The sequence below is a fragment of the Cricetulus griseus genome (assembly GCF_003668045.3).
Source record: "Cricetulus griseus strain 17A/GY chromosome 1 unlocalized genomic scaffold, alternate assembly CriGri-PICRH-1.0 chr1_1, whole genome shotgun sequence".
Taxonomy (NCBI): domain Eukaryota; kingdom Metazoa; phylum Chordata; class Mammalia; order Rodentia; family Cricetidae; genus Cricetulus; species Cricetulus griseus.
Genome location: NW_023276807.1, coordinates 261,507,705 through 261,532,026, shown reverse-complemented (window position 1 = coordinate 261,532,026; position 24,322 = coordinate 261,507,705).

The window sequence follows — 24,322 nt, the reverse complement described above, 5'->3', positions numbered from 1 at the left end:
TTGTTATTCTCTGAAGAATATATGCCCATATATACTCCATATATTCATGGATTGCAGAGGTTACATGTTTGAATCTTTATTAACTTTTATGAAGGGAGAAAGAGAAAATATCAAAGGAGATTTTAACTTGAGAGTGGGAACAGAAGGTAATCAAGGAAACATGCATGAAGAGATAAATAATTTTAAAAATGAAAAAGGGTGATGGAAATATTTTATAACCTTTGAATACATATACAGGATGTGTATACATACACATGCATATAGACACATACATATGGTCTAAATATTACATGGGTTGATAAACCTCCCCAAAGAGCAATGCAGCAGCTAACAAAATCCCAATGCTAGATTTGGAGTTTTTGTCAGTGTCCAAGAGATTCCAAAAACTTTATGAGTTATTGCTATGGCCCTGGATTGCCTTCCAGGACTTGAAGATTAGATTCTAAAACCTAGTACATCACATACTTCAGACATATGATGTAGAGGAACCATGCTGGACTTGACCTGGAAACCACACTTTATCTGTATCTGGAAGCCCTGCTGTGTTAGAAGGTGTTATGCAAGCTGCCAGGGGAGAGCAACATTTGGTACAATTATCCAGTACAAATCCTATGAAAAACAGAAAGGACACCATCAATGCAATATATCTATAAAGGAGAGATGTTTTGTCTAGGAGGTTACTAGTAGTTGTCTAATTATTAGACTTAAGACCTGCTCAGTAGGGAGAATACATAGGCTTGGTTGTAAGGAGCCGTTACAAGCTAGTGCGCATGCGCACTTGGTAACTTTGTAACTTTCCATCCCTTGGTCTCTGCCTCTCCTGTGATGTCATATGGTCCGATGAGCTTCAGCCAGTCAGGGAGTAACACTTCCGAGGCGGCGGTTGCCAGCCTATATAAGGATGGGTTTTTGGGTGTTCGGGGTCTCCACTCTGTAAGCTTATGCTCTCCCTCTCAAGACGCATTAAAGCTTTACTGCAGAAGGATCCTGAGGAGTGTGCCACGTCGTTTTTGCTGGCGAGACGGTAGCTCGGGACACTTGGTACTATAAAGCTAGCCATTGAAATTACTGTTGTTTTCTTAAACCAATACAATTTCTAGCTGTATTTGCAATACTTACCCTTGTACCTACTAATGTGTGCATCTCTAAACATTTATCAAATAAACTTGCTTTTGATGCACTTGGGTACAATTACAGACATTCCCAGGTGGCAAAATACATAATATAAGTTTCTGTAGGGTGCCTACCCTTGATTAACACATGTGCTGTGTAACCTCTCTCTCTCTCTCTCTCTCTCTCTCTCTCTCTCTCTCTCTCCATATATATATATATATATATATATATATATATATTATATATATAGTCAGGGAACATCGCTGAAGAATAAACCAAAGATTTTAAGAGCCATTGGACCAAGATTCTTGATTCTAGTAATGTCTTCTAGACATGATAGGAAATTTCACTGGCATTTAAACAATACTGTTGTTCATGTAATAGGATCATAATGACCCTACCAGTAGATATGGCAAAACTGATATCAGAAATTTCACAAAGTCTCAACCTCAGTTAAAGAGCTACATGATGTAGAGAAAGACTCACATTTTTCTACAATGGGCTATTGGATCCCAAGGGGTCAAACTTAACCACATGAGCATAATAATAATAAATGGATTCAGTAGGGTGTGTGGTGTGTGTGAATGTGTGTGTTACAATGAAAATTTAAAGAAGAATTTGAGTAGTTGGAAGTATGGAAGGAGTTGTATGAAGCAGTAAAGTGAAATGATACATAGTAAATATGTAGAGCAGTATCAGAATATTTTTATTTCAATTTTTATATATTTAATCTTTTTATTCAAAAAACTTCTCTTGTACAACACATACTGACCATAATGGAGACTTATGCTGCCTGCCCCACCACAAGGACCTTCTCTCTACCACGGATCCACCTGCTTCCATTTACTCTCTGGACAAGCAAAGGCCTCAAGAGGTAACAGTGAAATAGAAGATATAATAAGTCAAGACAAAAGCCCTCATGTCAAGGCTGGACATGGGTAAAAAATTCAAATAAAACAAATGAAGCAAGCAGTGATAGAATGGATTATGAAGTTCAACATGAAAAATGAGTATACAGTGAAAGAGTTTTATACCCTTTTTAAAAATGTTTCTATCTTCAGGAAAATAATAGAAATAATTTAGAAACAATTAATATGGGAAAATAGGAAAATATCCATGTATATTACAATTAATTATATACCTGAGGAGCAAGGTATATTAACTATAAGGCCTTAGTCAGAAAGTAATATTAGAAACATAAAATGTTGGTTGTGTTTCAACACACAATGAATATAAACAAAGAAGTTCAAGAAAATTCTTAGTATTTTTTTCTGTCAAAACACATTATTACTTAAGTCGATATGTGCAATTTGTGATTGTTGGACTACATAATGCTTTGTGAAAGGGAAAGAAAACCAAAGAAATACTCATATGAAATTTATTTGAATTAATTAGCAGAGATATTTCAGGTAAATTTAATATGATCATAGAAAGGAAGTTATTCTATGAATATTAGTGATGCTTTTTTCACTTTTATGACCAGTTGAGATATACATATAAGTGGAAGACCATGTGCTAAATATTATAATCTTGACACAGAGACTTTCATTATAATTGTTGTTTGTGTAGTGCAGATTGTTATTTTTCTACGTAATGCATGGGTATAGAGATGGGGACATGAGTGTTTGTGATTGTTTACTTCTGTGGAGATAGCAACATTCCAGCACATTTAAAGACCACAGGGGTCAACACTGATTCACTGTAATCTGCTTACATTGGATTAAGGAATTAAATGAAGCTCCTAGGATAGTTTGTAATCTTCAGGCTACCTAAGTGGAAGTTAATCAATTCTTTATATAAATCTTATTGCATCTGTCCTAAAATTCTTTAAATATACTGGGAAAGGAGTTAACACAATTAAACTGTGGTATCCTCTCTATGTCGTGAAACTAAGCTAACAGTGAATCATGGTCTAATTGATGGCATTATATGTAAACTTTTGGGAGAAGTTCTGTCTGCCTTAGTCCTGAATTCTTACAAGAAAATTAACTTTCATTCCCACAATCAAAATCTCAACACATTATCTTGTAATGATCAAATATAAAGAATAATATCCAATGAGATGTTATCATTTGTTATACCTACTCATTTATTTCTTCTGCTGTGCCCTAGTCAAAATGTAATATCCACTCCTGTGACTAAATGTCATACAGAACTCATATTTCAGTTCTACCATTATGTACAGAGATCAAATTAAGCAGGTTTGGTTACTGTAATGATCTCCCTTAGTGAATGATAAGAGCTTTATAAGAAAAAAAAAACATTCAGAGCAAAAGCAGAAATGAGTATCTACCATCCCATTGACAAGTTCATATATCATGTATGCTTGCATGCATACATAGTTAGTTTTACAGATGAGTCATTTACTATATGCTAAGAATGTTAGCCAACAGGTATTACGACTTTCATCAAACGCTAAAACACAACATTGTTGTGCTGGATACATTCATTTTTACTTTTAAAGGGATCTTAGTTTATATCAATTTGTAAACTTTTCATTAGTTTATATTCAGAATACAGAGTAATGGGCTTCATTATCATCTCTCCCTACATCCATACAATATAATTTTTATAATAATCATTCCCTCCATTACACAGAAGGAATGTTTTGATTGACATGAATTTTATCAGGCAAGAGCAGTGACTCAAATTCAGAAATATTGTTCCTATTTTGTTTTACTTCTGTTTGTTTTTATATTCAATAAATTGATTAAATAGTACTTGAAAGCTTTTAAAACAAGAACCTTTTTTTCTGATGATAAAGAATGTGGCTTTCATCATACACCAAATATAACACATAAATGTTATTGATTCAAATTCTAAAATCAGGTTCCTCCAGATCCAAATCTGAAGACTGATGCTATAACCCTTTTGGTCAGTTGTACAACAGCTTTGCCTCCTGCATATTTCTGATGCAAGAAGAAAGAAAGGAAGAAAAGGAGGAAGTAGGGAAGAAAGAAAGAAGGCCAGCCTATTGATTGTTGGTCTTATTCCCTGGCCACCTGGAATTCTATTCAGAGCCTATGCCACAGTGTGTTCCCTACACTTCTGGGAGCTTAAGATGTTCAGGTGTGTTATTGAGATCTCTGGTTAATTTAGAATATACTGGTGTGAAAGCTGAAAGAAAATGATTAAATTCTTTCTTCGACAAATAGACATCCAGTTTCCCAGCATGGTTTCTTTAAGTGGTGACTGCTCTCTTCTGTGTGTGTTTAGCATCCTTGTCATAAAGCAGGTGTCTGTAGGTGCATGAACTTACATTTCTGTCTCCTACTCTATTTCATTTATAAATATGTTGGCTTTTTTGTGCCAGGCACATGATGTTTTTATTACTATATTTCTGTTATATAGCTAAATGCAGAGTTTCTAATTTCCTAGTATTGTTTGGTTTATCTTGAATATTTTTCATAATAAGAATTTTAAGATTTTTTGTACAATTTCTGTGAAGAATTAGTTTGAAATTTCTGATAGCAGAAGGCAAAGAAAGATACTATTGGTAAGCTTCAGCATCTCTTTGATCTTTTTGGTTGCATTTCAGTCAGTTTACGAGACTGTGTCACTTGCTAGAATAATGGCTCTTCCTCCAAATAAGTATCTTAGGTAACACACTCAAAGGCACACCCACAAGTATCTTTCTAGGTGTCAAAATTGGTTTGGATTCCAAAATGCGTCAAGTAGACAATAAAGATCAACTGTCAAAACTTCTTTTCTTTCTTTTGCTAATTTATCCTTTCAATTATTTCTATTTTTGCTAGTTTAACTATTACTTTATTCATTATAATATATTTGCAGCCCAAGTTGTATATTGTTAAAAAATTGATTATCTTCCAACATGATTACTATTTTTGACATTTTTTTCCAATTATAATTCGATTTTTGCATATTTTCCTATTAACCTAGAGGAAAAGAAAGGCACATGCTTTTAATTCTAGTAATTGAGAGACTGTGACAGAAGGATGCCTGAGATTAAAAGGTCCACATTGGAAGAAATAGTGAGTCTAGTGCCAGTATGAGCAGTAGAGAGAGAAAATATCTTAAAACAAAAGAAAAGTAGAGTAAGAGAGAGAGGTGGGGTGGACAGAGAGAGAGAAAGAGGAAGGAGTAGGAGAGGGTAGGGAAACTACTTATGAATGATGGAGTCCAAATTCCATTGTCATAAGATCACATTCAGTATAGAATTAAATGACTACCCCATTTAGGCTGTATGAAAATTTTTCAAGTGAATTTGTTGAAACTATAAATTAAATGTAGAAGAGAAATTCATTCATAATTTCTAATTTTTAATAACACAGAACTGCTTAGTTGCTTTATGATATTATATTCTCATTTAACACAATAGCTTTAACCAAAGTGTTGCTTAATGTAAATTTTATTCTTTTGAAATTAGTATAACTGTACAAATATTCCAGCTTATGGATTTTATAAAACTAATGGGAAATAAATAAGTGTTCAATTTCACTGTAGAAACCGCTGGTGCTTATTTATGCCTTTAATTTCATACTTTTAATAATATTGTACATATGCCTTATTTTATTAGCTTTTTAAAAACATATATAGCACTCATGAGAATTATGTTCATTTAACTTGAAATTTTAATTAACAATACAGAGGAATTTACCTAATGGTTTAAATTCAATGCACAGATGTTTTAGAAAGATTAGCAAACTTTATGAATGATATTTCATTTAATAAATTATACATGGTACCACTTCTGAAATATTAATAGTTTTACTTTTAAATAAGTATAGAATATTTGTGGTTCATAAGCCTGGATTATTCAGTATTACAGTCTCAGTAATAATGAGTGTTATTTTTATATTGTCAATTTTTAAAATATTAATGTTTTTAGTTGTTGGGTATTAAGTAAACCATAGAGACCAAGATTGGGTGTGCAGTTAACATTTCTTTCTGAAAGAACCTCTTTGTTGAGAATTCTTTGTACAATATATTTGTCAGTAATACCATGCCATACAATTCACTTAAATCAGAACCAAGTAGGCTAATCTCCTACAACCAAGTCTCATAAGCAAGTCAATATTTTGACTCCATGCAAGAAAACAGCTAATGTTTTTTTGTGCTTCATGGGTGTTAAACATTAAATTTCCTAAAGCTCTGTATTCGTTTTTCAAGTTGTATGGGAGACATAATGTTGCTATCAAATTGTGTCGATAAATACTGAAGTTAATGCTTCTGTTGCTTATTGGCCTTTTCAGTCTTTTTAATGAAGAAATACCTACAGCCCTTCCCAAACAATTTTTTTGTCCATTTAAGCATTTGTTTTAGCAAACTCAGTGTATAAAATGTGTCAGTATATTTAGAAAACATAATGAAGATGAAATCCAGTAGACTGTATGCCAGGAACGCAAAGTGTTCTGTAAATTAATTACCAGTAAGGTCTCATTTTCTTCCCAAATGAATGACATAACACATATTTTAGACTTTCTCTTGATAACTGTGTGGCTTTTCTAGTATTCTTTGTTTGTTGGCCTATTTTTATGGAGGTTCTGTCAGGCACCAGCATCTTCTGCTCTTTGATTCCTCTGTGGTGAAGATGTCTCATTTACTTACACTAAAGTGAATAGTTATAATGTTAAGGCTTCTGAATAGCTGTCACTTGTGAGATGGTTTTTTAAGGTCCATAAATTGAGCAGGTTCATAAGTAGAAAATTCACCTCTTCTGGTGAGGATTCATGGTGATAGACTGTACTATTTAAGCTACCAAAGAAGGAAAGCAATCATCAAAATCACCCAGGTACAAATCCAATGACCTAAAATAATGACATTCCTTCAAGATGTGATGATATATATATATATATATATATATATATATATATATATATATATATATCAGTAGGGCAAATAGTACCAGAATAACCAATCACTTTTAAAACAATCCAGGACAGTCTGGAGGAAAAATACCAGAATGAAGGCTGCTTCCTAAGGCTCAGACTTCGCCACACCATTATCTTGTCAAGATGGAAGTGGTTACTTGTTCAGCCTTGAAAAATATCAGAACAGCCAGATGTCAGTTATTACTATTAACATATCTTTACATGGTGTTCATGCAGATCCACCAGGCTGAGTTTTTCTCTTCCACAATCCTGCTCTGACAGCCACCAAGTGACTGTCAGATACATGGACTAAGGACCAAATCAAAATATGTACAGGGCATTAGACATATATCAAGGGATCATTCAACCCGAATACAAGGTCAAAAATCATCAAACAAGTCCTACAATCCAGTGCTTATATCAGATACAAGCTTCAAGGACTAACATTTTTTTCAAAGGCTTCATCCAGTATCACGAGGCTGGCATGAGGAGTGTGCCCTTGCCAGAGAAAACTGATACTTCAGAATCAGCAGCTACAGTAGATGTCTGGCACCTGCTCATCAGTTAGAAGCATTTGTGGTGGGTGATGGAGGGGCCAGACTCATCATACCCCTGCTTCGTGATTTACATCTACTGGAAGGTGGACAGGGGGGACAGGATGGAGCCACCAATCCAGACAGAGTACTTGGGCTCAGGGAGAAGGAATGAATCTTCATCCTGCTGGTGTCCAGATCTGTGATCTCCTCCATCCTGTCATTAATGCCTTGATACATGGTGGTACCACCATAGAGATAACAACCTGTTTTAGCTAACAGCTCCTTATGGATGTCTACATCACACATCATAATGGAATTGAAGGTGATCTTATGGATGACACTTTATTCTCTATAAGGAGAGTTGTAAGAGCCCCTCTAGACACTGTAATTGCTCATTGTAAATGGCGATTGCCTGCCCATCATCAGTTCATGGTTCTTTTTCAAAGAGGAGAGTGCTGCTTTGGGCATTTCTTGTTCAAAATCTAGTTTGAAAATATCCTAGGCAACACAGGAGCCTGTCTCTTCCTACCCAAAAACCAATGGAAACTGGTGAGATGAGTTACAGAAAAAAGTGCTTCTGTCACAATCCAGAAGATTGTGGTATCTGGGACACACAAAAGCCAAATGTTAGCACATCAAAAAACACAGCACTCCTAAACATAGCAGATGAGAGACACAAAGAAGATCTCCAGGAAGTTTACATGCCAGCTCTCATGGAATGCAGAGGGAGCCAGAAAAGGACTGATTATCTTAAAGTATGAATAATATAAGGGGTAGAAACCCCAAACTGTTTGAAAAAAACTTTTGGCACTTGATGGCTGTTGAGAGATAGAAGGGAGAGGCACTCTTCTGTGAGCACTTGACTTGTTTTAAGTTACCCACTTAGCAATGAACGCTCCCACACATATGGATGTAGGCAATACTAATTGTATTCAGGGGTATATTAATCATATAAAAAAGAATCATATCATATTGAGAGGGTGACAGGTTGGGGAGGACATTGTGTGGTTTTGGCAAGAATTGTTAGTAAATAGGTAAGATGGAAATATATTGTACAAGTATACATAATTAAAATAATTTTTTAAAATATAGATTTACAAATATGAAAAACTGACAAATTATAATGTTTATAAGTGAACATTTTAAACAAATTAAATTCATTCACCTGGCATCTTAGTCTGTAAATCAGTAAATGTTTGATTAAATTTGAAATTCTCTTGTAAAGATGAATATTTCCTTGGTATGTCAAGCCTCTCATCTTGTCCAGCAGATGGCAGTACATACAATAGTATAATAATTTATAAACAATGAAAATATTTTGTATTTCAAATTATTGTCATTATTTTGAGAATAATAAGCAATTAAAACATTTAACCCACTGAAAATAAATATTTTATGTGTTTAAAATAAAAGTACTCTTGCCTTTCTGTGTGGTGCCAGCAAAAGACCAAACAGATGATACATATATTGCATGTGGACAGTCAAATGTTGTCAAATGGCATTTCAAAATAAGGATACAACAATTACTTGAGTAACACTATTTATCCACCAATGCATATTTAATAATGTAAAATCTTCTAAGCCTATTTAGGATCAATTTAGGAAATGTTACCCATTTTTCACATTTACATATTTTATCACAAATGAAAATATTTTCCTATGATGTTTTGCAGTTTGTTTTGATGTACAGAAACATTAAAAATCCATCAGCTATAAAAATGTGAGATATAATAAAGTGTGGTATTTCTTCTTTAAAGGAACAAACTATAGAAACTTGTAAAATGGTATCTCAGGGAGTCCATACTTGTTTCTAAAGTGATCTGTGATGTTCACAAACCAGTCTAGCACACAAGTGTGTTTTCCTCCACAACAACTTCTGATGGTTAATATGTGCCCTTTCAAGGTGCACAGCAGTTTTTTGGGGGCCTCTGTTTCCCCTGTTGACATCGGTGATATCCTGGCTTTAGAAGAGTTGTTAATATTTTTGTAGAGGTAAGGGAAACAAAAAAGGACACATTGAAGACAAAAAAGGACACATCATGCAAAACTTTGAATAGTTGAGTTCCCGGTGATATAGCTTCTTTCCATTTTGAAAGCCAGTGTATGCCCAGCCGTGCCATTTTTAATTAATCTCTTTCAGGTCCTATCAATTAACTCAGGATGAAATTTCCTTGAAAGATAACGAATCTCACTTTAACATTTTCATACCTATTGCAGGAAATGATGAGGACCTTGGGTCAGGAAAGTAAATTTATAGAAATAATTAGGGTTACAAGGTGTATTCAAAATTGGTGTTGCAAAGTAGGTCAAGTATTGACCTCTCACATGATGTAAAAAAGCAATCATGCTAGGAAGCTTTACCTTCCGTAGATTTCTAGACAACTGTCCTATCTGCCATTCTGTGGACTATATTGACTGTGCTGTACAAGATGTCATTCAATTCTGCTCTGCACTATCCTTATCATTAAACTCTGGAATTGATGCAAATATGTTCTATTCCACAACATACCTTTGCATTCAGAAGTTGTTTGATGCTAAGTGTAATTAACAAATGACAGTTTGAATGACATTATTCCTCTTTCCCTATTCCTTGTGTTGTGTTTGTTAGTTGTTTCAGACAAGATATTTGATTGAGAATCCAGGCTCACTGAATAGACTTGGCTAGCTAACCAAAGAAGTCTGGAGATCAGATTGTCTCCATCTCATCAACCCTGGCATCATAAGGTAACACCCCAGATCTGGATTTTACAATAGTTCCTTTCATAAAAAGAAAATATAAAATGTCCCCAACTCTGTACATACTTCTATTTATTTTAGGTATAATCCCATAACAAACTATCCACAGTCAGGGTGATTTTTTAAGGTTTAGCATTGCTGGGATGAGAAATTCTGCTACATGTGTCTCTGGTATATACTTTATACACAAAAATAACAACACAGCTAGTTATACCAGAGACTCTAGTGAGACAGTGAAATTTTAGGCACTCAAAAAAGGTAACTCATTTATGACATTGGGAGATCAGTTCTACAATGAGTATATTTCAGTTAATTTTATAGTTAAAATTGAAAGTCTATAACATAAATTGCATTGTATTTGACAAATCTATCACAGACATTATTTAATCAAATTCTTCTTGTTAAAACTCTGAATTAGTCATGCCCTGTCTGTGACTGAGGGCTTCAAAGTGGGCAAATATATTCATGTCTTATTTAGGGTTTTATTGTTGTAAAGAGACATCATGGCAAATTTAACTCTTATAAAAGAAAACATTTAATTGGGTCTGTTTTACAGTGTCAGATGTTTGTCCATTATCATCATGGTGGGGAACTTACAGGTATGTAGGCAGACAGGGTGGTGGAGAGGGAACTTAGAGTTCAACATCTGTGTCTGCAGGTAACATAGAGAGAGAAAGCTAACTGGGTCTTGTTTGAGTTTCTGAAACTTCAAAACCTACCTCAAGTGGCATACTTCCTCCAATACTGTCACACCTATTACAACAAGGCCATGGATCTTAATCCTTTAAAATTATACAACTCCTCATAGCCTATAAGGGAGCTTTTTCATTCAAACCATCACTGTACAGAACACTGAGTTATGTTAGTTTATACTTTCCATATAAAAGTATCTACATCTCCCATTGAAGATTTCATATACAACTATTGTGTGGATGGTGGTTAGTATCACAGAAGCAAGTGCCATGGAAAGATTAGCAGGTATATTAACCAAAATTATTATTTTTTCTTAAAATTGCACTTGGACAAAGAAAAGATTATTTTTCACTCACTGTCAAATTCTACTGTGCCCATTTTAGTCACTCAGGGATTTCAAAACTACATCTTTCAATAACAGCTATATATCTTTTACAGTTTTATGATTAATTGGACATTTTTCATAGTAGTCTGGCAAATCACTTATTACATTGGTGTGGACGAACAAGATTCAAGCCATGACATTTTTGATCAAGCACATAGTAGTCTATCACTTATAAATCTGTCACTGACTCCTCTTTCAGGACCCATATGTATAATATGTCCATGAATATGAACATGCCTAAAGGGCATTTTTCACATTGTTCATAGGGATTTCATATCAAAACAAAATAGTATCTCTACTTATTCAATGTAAAATGATGAATCTCAAGATTTTGTCAATTTATCATTTGCATCTTCAAGATGGAATCTTGTATAAAGGTCAGGATCTATGGCTTCAAATAATGAAAATTAAAGAACAATTCATCAAATTCCCAATAAATTATTCCTTTCCTGGATTTTAATAAGATAGATTTTATTTTTATTAATTCATTATTAAATTAATTCAAATTTCTTTTACATTCTGACTTTTGTATTTCAATACAAGCTATGTCTTTCAAAAGAGAAGGAGGATACCATTTAACTCATCAGCATACCTCTCTCTCTCTCTCTCTCTCTCTCTCTCTCTCTCTGTGTGTGGTGTGTGTGTGTGTGTGTGTGTGTGTGTGTGTGTGTGTGTATCTACACTGAAAACATGAGAGGCTTGGCACATTAATGGAAACAAGGAAATTACTCTACTTTATACCTATTTAGACTCTTTAAATCTGAATCAGTCCCTAGCTGATGAAATATTTTGACTTGACAGAATTTGTGAAAACTATTGACTCACGTAGAGACTAATGAGTGGTTACCACACTGTAAGGAGATCATAGAACTAAAGAAATACTGTTGATTTTTCTTTGTATTCAAAACACACTTCACCTCTTTGTTGAAGGACATTCATTTCTTTCTAGGAGAGATGAGCTGGAGTATGCTAAATGCTGATGTCAAATGACCGACCTTAATTTCTTAGTGTAGAATCCTAAATGTGTCCATTATTGCTGTTCTTATTGTTGTGAGCTGACAAGAAGTAGTGAAAGAGAAAAATGCTTAGATCTTTTGTTTTTGTTTTTCCATTCATGGTTCCTGACAACACTCCATCATCACAAGGAAGATATGGTGACAGAAGTGACTTCCAGCTACAATAAAGGATCCTGACTGAAGTAGTGTGGTCATTTATCTATAGAGCAGGAAGCAGAGTGAGTAGAGCCTGCTGCAGGAATATAAAGCTCACTTCTTCTTTGCCTCACCTCCTAAACTTTCACTATTGTCCCAAATAGCACTGAATGATGGGAACTAAGTTTTCAAACATTTTATCCTAAGGGAAGAAGTGTTCACATTGAAGTCATAAGCCCATAGAAAGCTTATCATACCTTCGTGATTTATATTATTGCACTTAAAGTGACTACTTTTGGCTATGATTACCTATTTTAAGGTCATAGGTAAATGGGCAAGAGTTAAACCTTTAATATGGAGATGGATATTGTGAAATTAATATTCTCCAAAATTAATCTATTATTACCAGATAATTTTCCACTGAACACTTTAGTCTAAAAACATATTAAACTATCAAAAACCTTGTATCTCTAGGAATTGATCAGTTTTGTATTGTTGTTAGATACATCCTGACGTATTCCTTTTCTAGGTTCTAAGGTAACATGGAAATAAAAATATTTCCACTGTCAAAATGCCTTCCCTATGTCTTTACCTTTAAATTGTGCATGTTGGGGGTGAATAGATGGCTCAAAAATTAAGAGCACTTGTTACTTTTGCAGAAGACACAGGTTTGGTTCTTAGCATCCCCATGGCAGCTCATGTCCAAGTATAACCCAACCATTTGAGGGAATGAGGAAGGAATGTCATTTATGTATTTACCAGCAGGCAAGACACTTATACAGTAACTTTTGTTTTAAAAAATCAAAATAAAATTTTCACCATGTAGGTTTCATAGCTCTGTTATTTGTGTTTTGAGTTCTCTCTCATACTCTTTCATGAACACTGGTGGAAAAGCTGAAACTAGAGTTATGAGCACTTGACTGTGTTGACAGGCTCATCCTTCCTACTAAAGAGAGTTCAAATTTATATACTATACACATATTGACTAATGTGACATTTCCAGTCTCTTATTTACATGTACTCCATTCCTGAAATTATACATACCCACACACAATACCATAGCCATACATAATCAAGCTATTTATTGAAGTATCAGAATCAGTTTCACCACTATGTGAATTCTTACTTACATTTCATGTGGAATTAGAGCCCTGAATTGTGGTAGTCTCTCCATTATTGATTATATAATTAGTTGGGGTCATCTTTGTGGATTTCTGGACATTTCCCTAGGGCCAGATTTCTCTTGAAACCTAAAATGATTCCTTCTATTAATGTATCTCTTTTCTTTCTCTCTCTATTCTTCACCTGACTCAGTCTTCCTGATCCCTCATGTCCTACCCACCCCTCCTCATCTCCCCTTCTCATTCTTATAGCTCTCTTTCCTTTCCTCATGCTCCCAACTTGCTAAAGATATCTTGTCCCTTTGCCATTCTCCATGGGACCATGTATGTCTCTTTATAGTACTCTTTGTTTGCTAGCTTCTCTTGAGGTGTGGATTGCAGGCTGGTAGGCTGGCAATCCTTTGCTCTATGTCTAATATCCATATATGAGTGAGAACATGCCATGCTTGTCTTTCTGTGATGGGGGTTACCTCACTCGGGATTGTTTCTTCCAGTTCCATATGTTTGCTGTGAATTCCAAGATTTCATTTTTTCCATTGATTAGTACTCCATTGTGAAAATGTACTACATTTTCTCCATCCATTTTCAGTTGAGGGGCAACTATGTTGCTTCCAGGTTCTGGCTATTATAAACAACACTTCTATGAACATAGTTAAACAGATGTCCTTGTTGTATGAATGTGCACCCTTTGGATATGTGTGCAAGAGTGGAATTGCTGGATCTTGAGGTAGGCTGACTGCCATTTTCCTGAGAAACTGCCATACTGCTTTCCAAAGTGGCTGCATAAGTTTGCACTCCCACCAGCAATAGAAGAGTGTTCCCCCTTTCTCCACATCCTTTCCGGCATGAACTGTCATTGGTGTTTTTTATTTTAGCCATTCTGGCAGGTGTAAGATTACCTCAGAGCTGTTTTGATTTGCATTTCCCTATTGGCTAAGGATATTGAGCAATTTCTTAAGTGTCTTTCAGCTATTTTATATTCCTCTATTGATTATTCTCTATGTAGTTCTGTATCCTGCTTTTTAATTGGATTATTTGGTGTTTCGGTGACTAGCTTCTTGAGTTCTCTGTATATTTTGGAAATAAACCCTCTATCAGATGTGGGGTTGGTGAAGATCTTTTCCCATTCTCTGGGCTGCCGTTTTGTCTAAATGTTATTCCCCTATAATGAGATATATGACTACCTTAAATGCCATCTTAGAACCTTCTTCCAGCAGCTGATGGAAGCAGAAGCATACACCCACAGCTAAGCACTGAGCCATCCTCCTGAAATCCAGTTGTAAAGACAGAGGAGGGATCAGCAAAAGAGTCAACATCATGCTGGAGAAACCTACATAACCAGATAATCTGATCTAGTGAGAGCCCAAGAACCAGCGCCATCAAGCTGAGGAACCAAGCTCTCCAAATATGGTTCAAAGGCCTAGGTAGTGCATGGAAACTCTGATAGTGGAACCAGTATTTTTCCCTAATACACAAATGGATTTTGGGAGCCCATTCCTCATGTAAGGATACTCTCTCAGCCCAGATACATGGAGGAAGACATAGGACTGCCCCCAAATAATGTGACAGACTTTGATGATCCACCAAGGAAGGCCTCAACCTCCCTGGGATGAGGGAGGGAAGGAGGGAGTCTGAGGGGTGATGGGAGGATGGGAAGTTGGGAAGGAGGGGGAACTGGGATTGATATGTAAAATCAGATTGTTTCTAAATCAAATAAATAAATTAAAAAGAGCCCTGAATTAAAAATTAAAAATTGATCAATGATACATAAAATGGCAAAACTAAATTGTACATATTTAACTGCTTTTCTTTCTTACTGAATAAAATCTAGTAAATGAAAATATGTTTTATAAAACTTATTTTAGTTTTTTATCATATGTGTGTAGATGAATGTGCTTGTGTGGGAGGGTGTCTGGATGTGAGTCTGGGTGTCCTTAGGACAGACAGGGGATTAGATCTCTTAGAATTGAACTTACTGTTGGTTGTGGGTCACCTGACATGAACAGGAAACAGAAGTCAGGTCATATGCAAGAGTAGTTTACTCTTATGAACTCTGGCCAGCCCACTTAGAGCCCCAGTGATCTATTTCTTAAAAATAAATTAATTAATATTCCAGCATGGGCAAGTTCATAATACTTGAATACTGTGACAAATGGATATATATCAATTGTTATTCAGCAAAGTATATTGTAGAGTACTATGTATAAAATTCAAACTCATTGAGTAACCATTGCTTTTCAACAAAGGGAGACTCCACAGAAAACCAAGAGCAACCAAAATTCAGAGATATGGAACTGAGTTCCAATAGACAGATCTTCAAAATGCTCTACACTTAAGGCTTGTGGAACATTGAGTAATGGAGAGGATGGGATTTTCAGTGTCAGAGGATCAGAGAGTTTGTTGTGGGAATGTATTTCCAAAGAATATTAGATGATATACAGTCTCAGCAATATGATGGGTCAAACAGGAACTGAATGAGTACAAAATCAAAGCTGTTGTCAAATTGGACAGAAAAGGCCCACAAAGAATCAACCCTGTACAAAGAACTGAAGGTAACTTAGGAAAGTTTGGAGCAAGGGAAATAGTCTTTCCCAGGGAAAAGCACAGAAATACCAGATGGTCGGCACTGAAAATATACATAAATTAAAATTTTATGGAGAAAGAGCAGGGTATATTTAGGATTGTAAATTGCACATAATAACAATTAATGGATAAAGAAAAAATTGAAAGAGAGCAAGAGGTCATCATTGAAGTGTTTGTGGATAGGAAGAAATGTAATTACAACCGAAAAATACAATTGTTTCTAAAAAATCCAGGTTTCACAACAGCAAAACTCAAAATTATCACAATAAAAAATTTACAGGTGAAGATGATTTTAGATTGTGTGTGTGTGTGCGTGTGTGTGTGTGTGTGTGTGTGTGTGTGTGTGTGTGTAAATTTGTGTATGTGATATAATGGTGATGTAGAGTTGGGATATTGGAGACTGAAACACTCAAACTATAAATGTTACTGCTGGTAACTCTTAAATAGATACTTTAATCCTATTTGTCAGTCTTATTTTCAAAGGAACAAAGATCAAAGATGATGTTAAATTAGAAATCCCGATAGTTTGCCAAGGAAGAAATAACTCTAATACAGAGATGGCTTTAAATATTGTTTCCTTTTGGACAAATTCATTAAAGTAAGGAAATGAGACTCTAGGATAGCATTATTTAGAATTACTTGGATTTCTCTATCTGAGGGTTTTTGATGAAATTCCACATTAAGTGTAGGAACAGATGGACACATTTATGTTGTGGGCAACATGACTCCCATTTATAATCTAAATGAACTCTTTTGGATATGGGTTGGAAAGCATATTAGCTACCTCTTTGATCATTCCTATTCCTGAAAATGCTTTGTGTTTTTATTATACAGATGCCTTCTGAAGACAGAATTGAGTCAACTGCTATTTATCTAATTATTGTGATAGTTTTATATTGCTTTTTAAGGTACATTAATGGGTACAGGAAAGACAGTCAATAATTTAGAAGGCATAAATTGTGCTCATAAAATTAAATACTACTTTGTCACTATTATACTCATACATTACAATACAAAATTAACCTCAGAGGATGAAGTTTTATAGTTTATATTGATTTTAAGTATATAAAGGATTTTACAAACTAATTTATGGCAAAGATTAGTATTATCCATGCCATTTTAACTTAAATGAAAATGTAAAACTGAACTGAAAGTATCAATAGAACTACAAATACAATGAAAACCTAGTAACTGAAGCAGAAACTAGTTCAAGATACATTTTCTCTTTAATGCAGAATTAATTTCAAAGGAACTTAATGCTATGTAACATGTAGCAATGCAGTATGCAAATGAGCACAAATACAATGTTTTTTTATGCATTGGATACTTTTTGCCCTTGAACAACAATAAATGGAAACAACCCTGAAACCCTGAGAAAAATCCCCCCCCCCCCCCCCGAGACAGGGTTTCTCAGTGTAGTTTTGGAGCTTATCCTGGCACTCGCTCTGGAGACCAGGCTGGTCTCGAACTCACAGAGATCCACCTACCTCTGCCTCCCGAGTGCTGGGCATTGGTGGCGCACGTCTTTAATCCCTGAGAAAAAAATCTTTATGGGGCCTGGAGAAATGGATGGCAGAGTGGTAGAGCTTGCTGATCTTGCAGAAGACTGGAAATGAGTTTCTAGTATCCAAGTAGGACAGTTTATAATAGCTTGGGACAGCAGCTCCAGGAAATCTAAAAACACCCACTCTCCATGAAAACCTGCATTAATGTTTACACACCCTCAGATATAAAAACACATGAATATAATAATTAAAGAAACAAATGTTCCCAAAATAAATATACAAAATCAAATTTATTATCATATGCAATAATAACTTAATTGCATGAATAAAATATCTAAACAGTAAAAAATATTTTAGCTAAGATCAGGAACAATAGTAGTGGTGGGTTTGGGGGGATATAAAATAAACAGATGGAAGAATTTAAATTGCGTCAGAATAAACTTAAGGTTGTCTTCATATCTATTAATGAATTTACAGGGGGACCTTGTGAACTTCCATATGTCTTTGAAACCTTTCGCAGCATTCTGGATGCTATTTGTTTAAAGTCATATATCAACCAATATCCAGAGGCTATATATGCCCTATCATCTTATTTCATTTTTAACATTGTTCTGCCTCTGCTCAGGGATTCTCTTAAAGATTTGCATCATCTTCAAGATGCAACATCTGGAAGGTGTTTATAGAATAGTCCCTGCTGTCAGACTTATTTGTAGTAGCCAGTACTTTTCTTAACTACTAAGCATTTCTAGAGAGCAGAGTTGAGAGGGTCAAGAAATCTAAGATCTTAGTATATTTATGCTGTTTGTTTTTATCATTTTTTCATCTTCTCTCCAATAAAGATAAAAATTATTATACATTATTGTGAGATATAATATCCATTTATTCACAAACGCCTTCAACATGAGATAAGTTGGAAACATTTGTTTAGCCAGAATGAAGACTGCAAAATTGCTGTTAAGCATTGGAAATATATGTAGCCATCATTATGACTTATAGCAGATGAGGAAACGTAAATGCAACCAGTGAAGAAGAGTAACAAGTGACTTATTTTCTTCAAAATATATAAATGTAATTCAGAGATAGTCATATACGCCACTTTAGAACCTAGAACTAATTCATTTGGCAATTTTCAGTGACTTTTTTCCATTGTCCTACAACTAGAAATACAGGACATCATTAAAAACTATTCAGTCAACTTATGTGTGTTGAACCATCCCTGCATTTCTGAAATGAAGCCTGCTTCATCATGGTAAATGATATTGTTGATGTGTTCTTGAGTATAGTTTGCATTTAATTTACTGAAGAATGTTGCATCTATATTCATGAGGGGATTAGTATGTAACTCTCTTTCTTCATTGAGTCTTTATATAGTTTGGGTATTAGGGGAACTATGGCCCCATAAAAAGGAATTGAGCAATGTTTCTTCTGTTTATTTTTATAGAAAAAATAGTAGTATTAGTATTAACACATCTTTGTAAGTCTGATAAGATTCTTTGCTAAAACCATTTGTACCTGGGCCTTTAGGGGTTAGGACACTTTTATGGCTGTTTCTATCTTATTAGTAATTATAGGTCTGTTTATATTGCTAGTCTGCTCTTGATTTAACTTTGACAAGTGGTATGTTTTGAGAAAATTATCAGTTTCTTTTAGATTGTCCAATTTGGTGTAGCATCGGATTTTAGATGAGAGCATAATATATGCAGGCAAATGGATAGAACTACAAAAGATCCTTCTAAGTGAAATATTCCACACGAAGAATGACAAATAGGATGCACGCCTTCTTCAGCCATCATCAGAGAAGCCTTATCCTGCAGCAGATGGGAAGAAAGACAGACATGCACAGTCAGACATTACACAGAGACCTTGGAACACTTAGTCCTAAACAGGATGTATCCATCAAATCCCTCTCCTCAGAGCTCACCTAACTCTGTAGATGAGAAGGCAAAAGAGTGCAAGATCCAGAGAGCATGGAGGGCACCAAGAAAGCAAAGCCCTCTAAATAAACACGTGCGGAGCTCACATGAACTCGCAGCCAATGAATCTGCACACCCAGGGCCTGCCTTGGTCTGCACAATTGCTCGGTGAGTATGTAATTGTTGGAGAAGCCTGCATTGAGTTTGTAGTCCACCATGTCTGAAAAGCTCCCTGAGCTCAGCACATAATGAAGGACTCTCTTTCTCACTGGGGATCGCCCTTCTCTGTCTCAATTTATTTGGAGAGTGTCTCTAGCTCAGGTGAGGAGAATGAACATTCACAGAGCTCAAGGCTAGTGCCATATAACTCAGCACGTAAGTCCTGCTCTTTTTTTCATATGGTAATGAAGTGTTGTGTTATTACCAATCAGCCCTTTCCACCTGTATCCCTAAGAAACCGTATACACCTCACTCCTAGAATGACAAAAATGACTGTCTCTCTGAAGCTGAGTCCCGGAAATTCTTTCACTCATGCTTCTGGTGGTCCAAATCTTGCTTGCTGCTTCTGATCCTCTTGCCCTCGTGGGCAGGTAACCAATTACCAATCACAAGAAAAAGGACAGAAACAGATGGAACCACAACAGGGACCCCTGAAATTCTTGCGGTTTGTGTCACCCTGAGGATAGTGGTATTTTCTGCAGAACAGACAGGCTGAGACTTAGGCTCCTACTTTTCCTTTCTTTGCTTTAGTTTTGGTTTGCACCTTCGCAAGAGACTGGATATGCTTCACAGACAACTGAACCCTCTTGGTGGCATCAACAAGCTAACACTGGCCGAAGGGTCTCCTACTCTCTTTCTGGACCCCAACAGACTGAGTAGGTGTAGGCAATAACCTTTTGACTCTCATAAAAAAAAAAAAACCCGGTAACCCAAGCAAGCAGTTAAAAGTGTCTAGGACGTTGCCAGCCTCTCTAATCTGTGGCTCTGCAAGGCCCTGGGATATGATCCCCTTTGACCTTGACATTTCCATACTTACTCTCTTATGAGAAATCCTGCTTCTTACCAGTTACCCCGTCCTATTTCCCCACATTTTTATAGTAAATAAAAGGTAGGAATGTTTTTTTGTTTTTTTGTTTTTTTTTTTCCCGTTGTGGCAGCAGCCTGTCTCATTTCTGAGTAAGTTACATCATCACCTGTCACCAGGTGTCCTTACCCCAGACCAAACGATCCAGGAAGAACAGAGAACTCTCAGTCTCCTTTTCCTGTCTCCAAGATCAGCATGTTTCTGTCTGTTCTCTCCTCCTAAGCTGTATAAATGTCCTGTCACAAGTTTGTTGCAATGTGGGAGTCAGAGGTGGATGTGGGAGCCAGCTGACTAGTCAGTCAGTTTGGATGGCTGAATAGACCAGCGAGGATTAAGGAAAAATAAAGGAGACAGGACAGAGTCGGGGGCGGGGGTGGGGTGTCGGGTGGGGGTGGGGGTTGCTGTCTGTCAGTCAATACCAAAGCAACAAGTTTATTTCTCACCCTGCTTACATGCAGGGCAGCAGTAAAACAACACTGACACTCACACAGCATAGGTGGACACTATCTTAAGAAGACTCCTGCTCTGCCCTTGAGTCAGGAAACAGTCTTCTCATTACTCACAGTAGGCCTCCTGTTGGTGTTGGCGTCTCAGAACTGTGTATTTAACTGGGTAATATGGTATTTCCCATGGGCTTATCCGGAGCTCTTCACGCCTGCTAACACTTCAGGAGCAAACAAGCTTGAACTCTCTTGACCTGTAAATCAAGATGCATTCCGGATTCAAACTGGACTCACTGCACCCCCACCCCAATCCCACCCCAGGTGGCCTAATACTCAGTATGTTGTGCACGGATCATTTGTCTCTGAGTAAATCTGCTTCCAAATTTTAGTGTCTAGTTTTTCAGCGGCTGCCTCCTTATGCCCTGCTTTACCTTCCATGTGAACATGGGTGTTCTTGTCTGTCTCCTGCAGCATGAAGTACCCTTGGGGACATCTTCTTCTATCTTTCCTCTCTCAGGGACTACAGCCCCGCCTACGGCAGCCTAGAGACCCACAGCTTAAGGTCTAGCCTTGCTATACCCTCTACTCTGACCTTCATTTAGCTCCTGCCCTTGCAGCCTTCTAACCCACATTGAGGCCCACCCTCCTCTTCTGCTCCTTTATAGCTTTCTCTCTACTTGCAGCCGGCCTGAACACTTGCACAGTGGTCCAATTTGCTACTTTCTCTCTTCCTCCACAGATTGGGATTTTATTATAACCAACTGGGCTCAATACAAATCAATGGCAAAAGCTGGCAGACATAACATCCAAATCCTCACAAATAATTAACAGCTGTTACTGCTCCAAATAAATAGTCCCTAAATTTCTTATACCTAAATTTACTCTACTACATTTCCAAAGTTTCTTATCTCTAACGTTCTTCCACCCCACGCTGTAAACCCTTACCTCGGGATTCATAAGATGGCCTTCAGGAATGTTTTAAAATCTATATAATCAGTAACAAAGTGTGTTTCCCACAGAAAGTTATATTCACCTGTTTCTCAAGAAAGTTGTGTATCCCAGTTGTGTTCTGCATTCCAGTGTGTCCATAAATGCTGTTTAAATATGGCACAGAACCAGAAATGTGTTGGATATTTTTGTTGTCTCTGCTGTCACCAGCCACCAATCAGCACGTGGCTGCCTTTATGGCTGGTCCTCATAATGTATCTCGGGGTTCTCTGTTCACTGGATTTAAATTAGTAGAAGTTTAGATGTCTTTTTGTTGTGGATAAGGTTAAAGTTGTTTTTCTACTGTTCTATTTTATTGGAAAGCTGGTTCTAAAGTTGGTTATTTGTACCCCTTGTCTAGCTTCAAACAAGTTTAAAACTTCTTCTATGCCCTGTTTCAGGTTGGCTCTCATGGCACTGAGAACAAAGCACAACAGCTTGAAATTTAGACTTCATTTATGTGAACATTCTACACCTCAAGATTCATAAATTCATTTTGTTGGATATGGTAAGAATCTATAAAATCTAGAGCCAAGTTTAGCTTAAAACTAGCAACATGTGGTTGTTGGTTTAAAAATCTATGCATAGGTAATCTTTTTATGTGGAATTTTGGATTAATTTTTATTTTAAGTATGCAATGTTTATTTTCTAGGCTCTTCCCCAATACTGTACTTTTCTTTTTGTATCTATTTTTATCTTTATAATTGTAATTAGACCAATTTTAAATTAGAAACAAGCTTCTTTTACATGCCAATTCCAGTTCCCTCTTCCCACCTCCTCCCCTGCCACCCAGGAACCCGCTATTCCAACCCCTTTCTGCTCCCCAAGGAGAGTGAGACCTTTCATGGGGGATCTTTAGAATCTATCACATCATTTGGAGCAGGGCTTAGACCCTCCCCAATGTGTCTAGAATGAAAGAGTATCCCTCTATGTGGAGTGGACTCCCAAAGTCCATTTGTGTACTAGGGATAAATACTGATCCACTACCAGATGCCCCATAGATTGCCCGGACCCCAGACTGACATCCTCGTTCAGGGGGACTGGAACAATCTTAAAACTATTTGGAATGATTTCCTTTGGGATATAAGCAATATGTGACCTGCTACCATCTTTATGCAGCTAGATGACTACAAGCCATTTTTGCTAGGGTTGGAGAAGACGTATGTCATGTGACTTCATTTGCATTCAAGGTGACTACATGGAGTGGGCCTACTAAGGAGGCAACAATAAGTCTCCAAGATATTTGGATTTGGATGGACTTTTAAATAATAATTCCTACCTTATCCTAAAAAGAAGGCTTATAAATAAATACCAGACATTAAATACTAAATAGTTTTCACTACTAGAGTTTGTTTTGCCTTGTGTGCATTATGGTTTTGCCCTATTTTTCCCTCTTAAAGTAAAAAAGGGCATTTTGTTCTTGAAAGATTTCAAACCAGTTTTAGAGAAAATTTTGAAATTTTACAAATGATTTAAATTACAAGCAACACTGGATATATTTCTAAAAGGAGTTTTTAAAAATATTTAGATTCATGGCTTCTAATTTAGTGTTTTTTATGGGATCCCTAACTGTGCCAATATTTTAGTCTCTGACTCTTGTACCCAATCTTGGATTCTTCTCTATATGTTGGTCTTGCTTATCTGACTTCAATGCAAAAGGTTTTGTTATTATTATTATATTTGATTTTGTTAGTTTTTGAATGAATAAATGAATATAAACCTAGCCCCTAAGGCAAAAGTTAACAGTGGAACTGTCAACTGTATGTCCTGGGAGAGGGAAATTTAGTGTTCTCCAACTTAATGACTATCAGAGTATCAACCATTCCTGGGAAGACTGCATGTTCAAGAGTAGCTGACCAACAAATAATGGACTCCACGGTTTTCTTGTTGTTTTTGTTTGTTTGTTTGTTTGACTGGTTTGTTTGTTTGCTAGTTTTAGATGCTTTGATTCAGTTATAGTTTGGTGTTTTGATATTTTGTTTCTTTTGGGGTGATGTTGTATGTTGTTTTCAAAGTTTTGGGCATTTTGTTATAGTGGATTTTGGGTGTAGTTTTTGAGAGTTACAGTCCCGTGGGTAGGGAGGAGGAAATGATCTGTATGAACTTGGGAGGAGCAGAAAATGATCAAAAATCATTTAAATGTTTTAAATAACTCACACATATGTGTGTGTATTTGTGACTTATTTGGGATTTGTAAAGCTCTGTAAATTGATACAATTATGCAATTATGCTAATATGCCA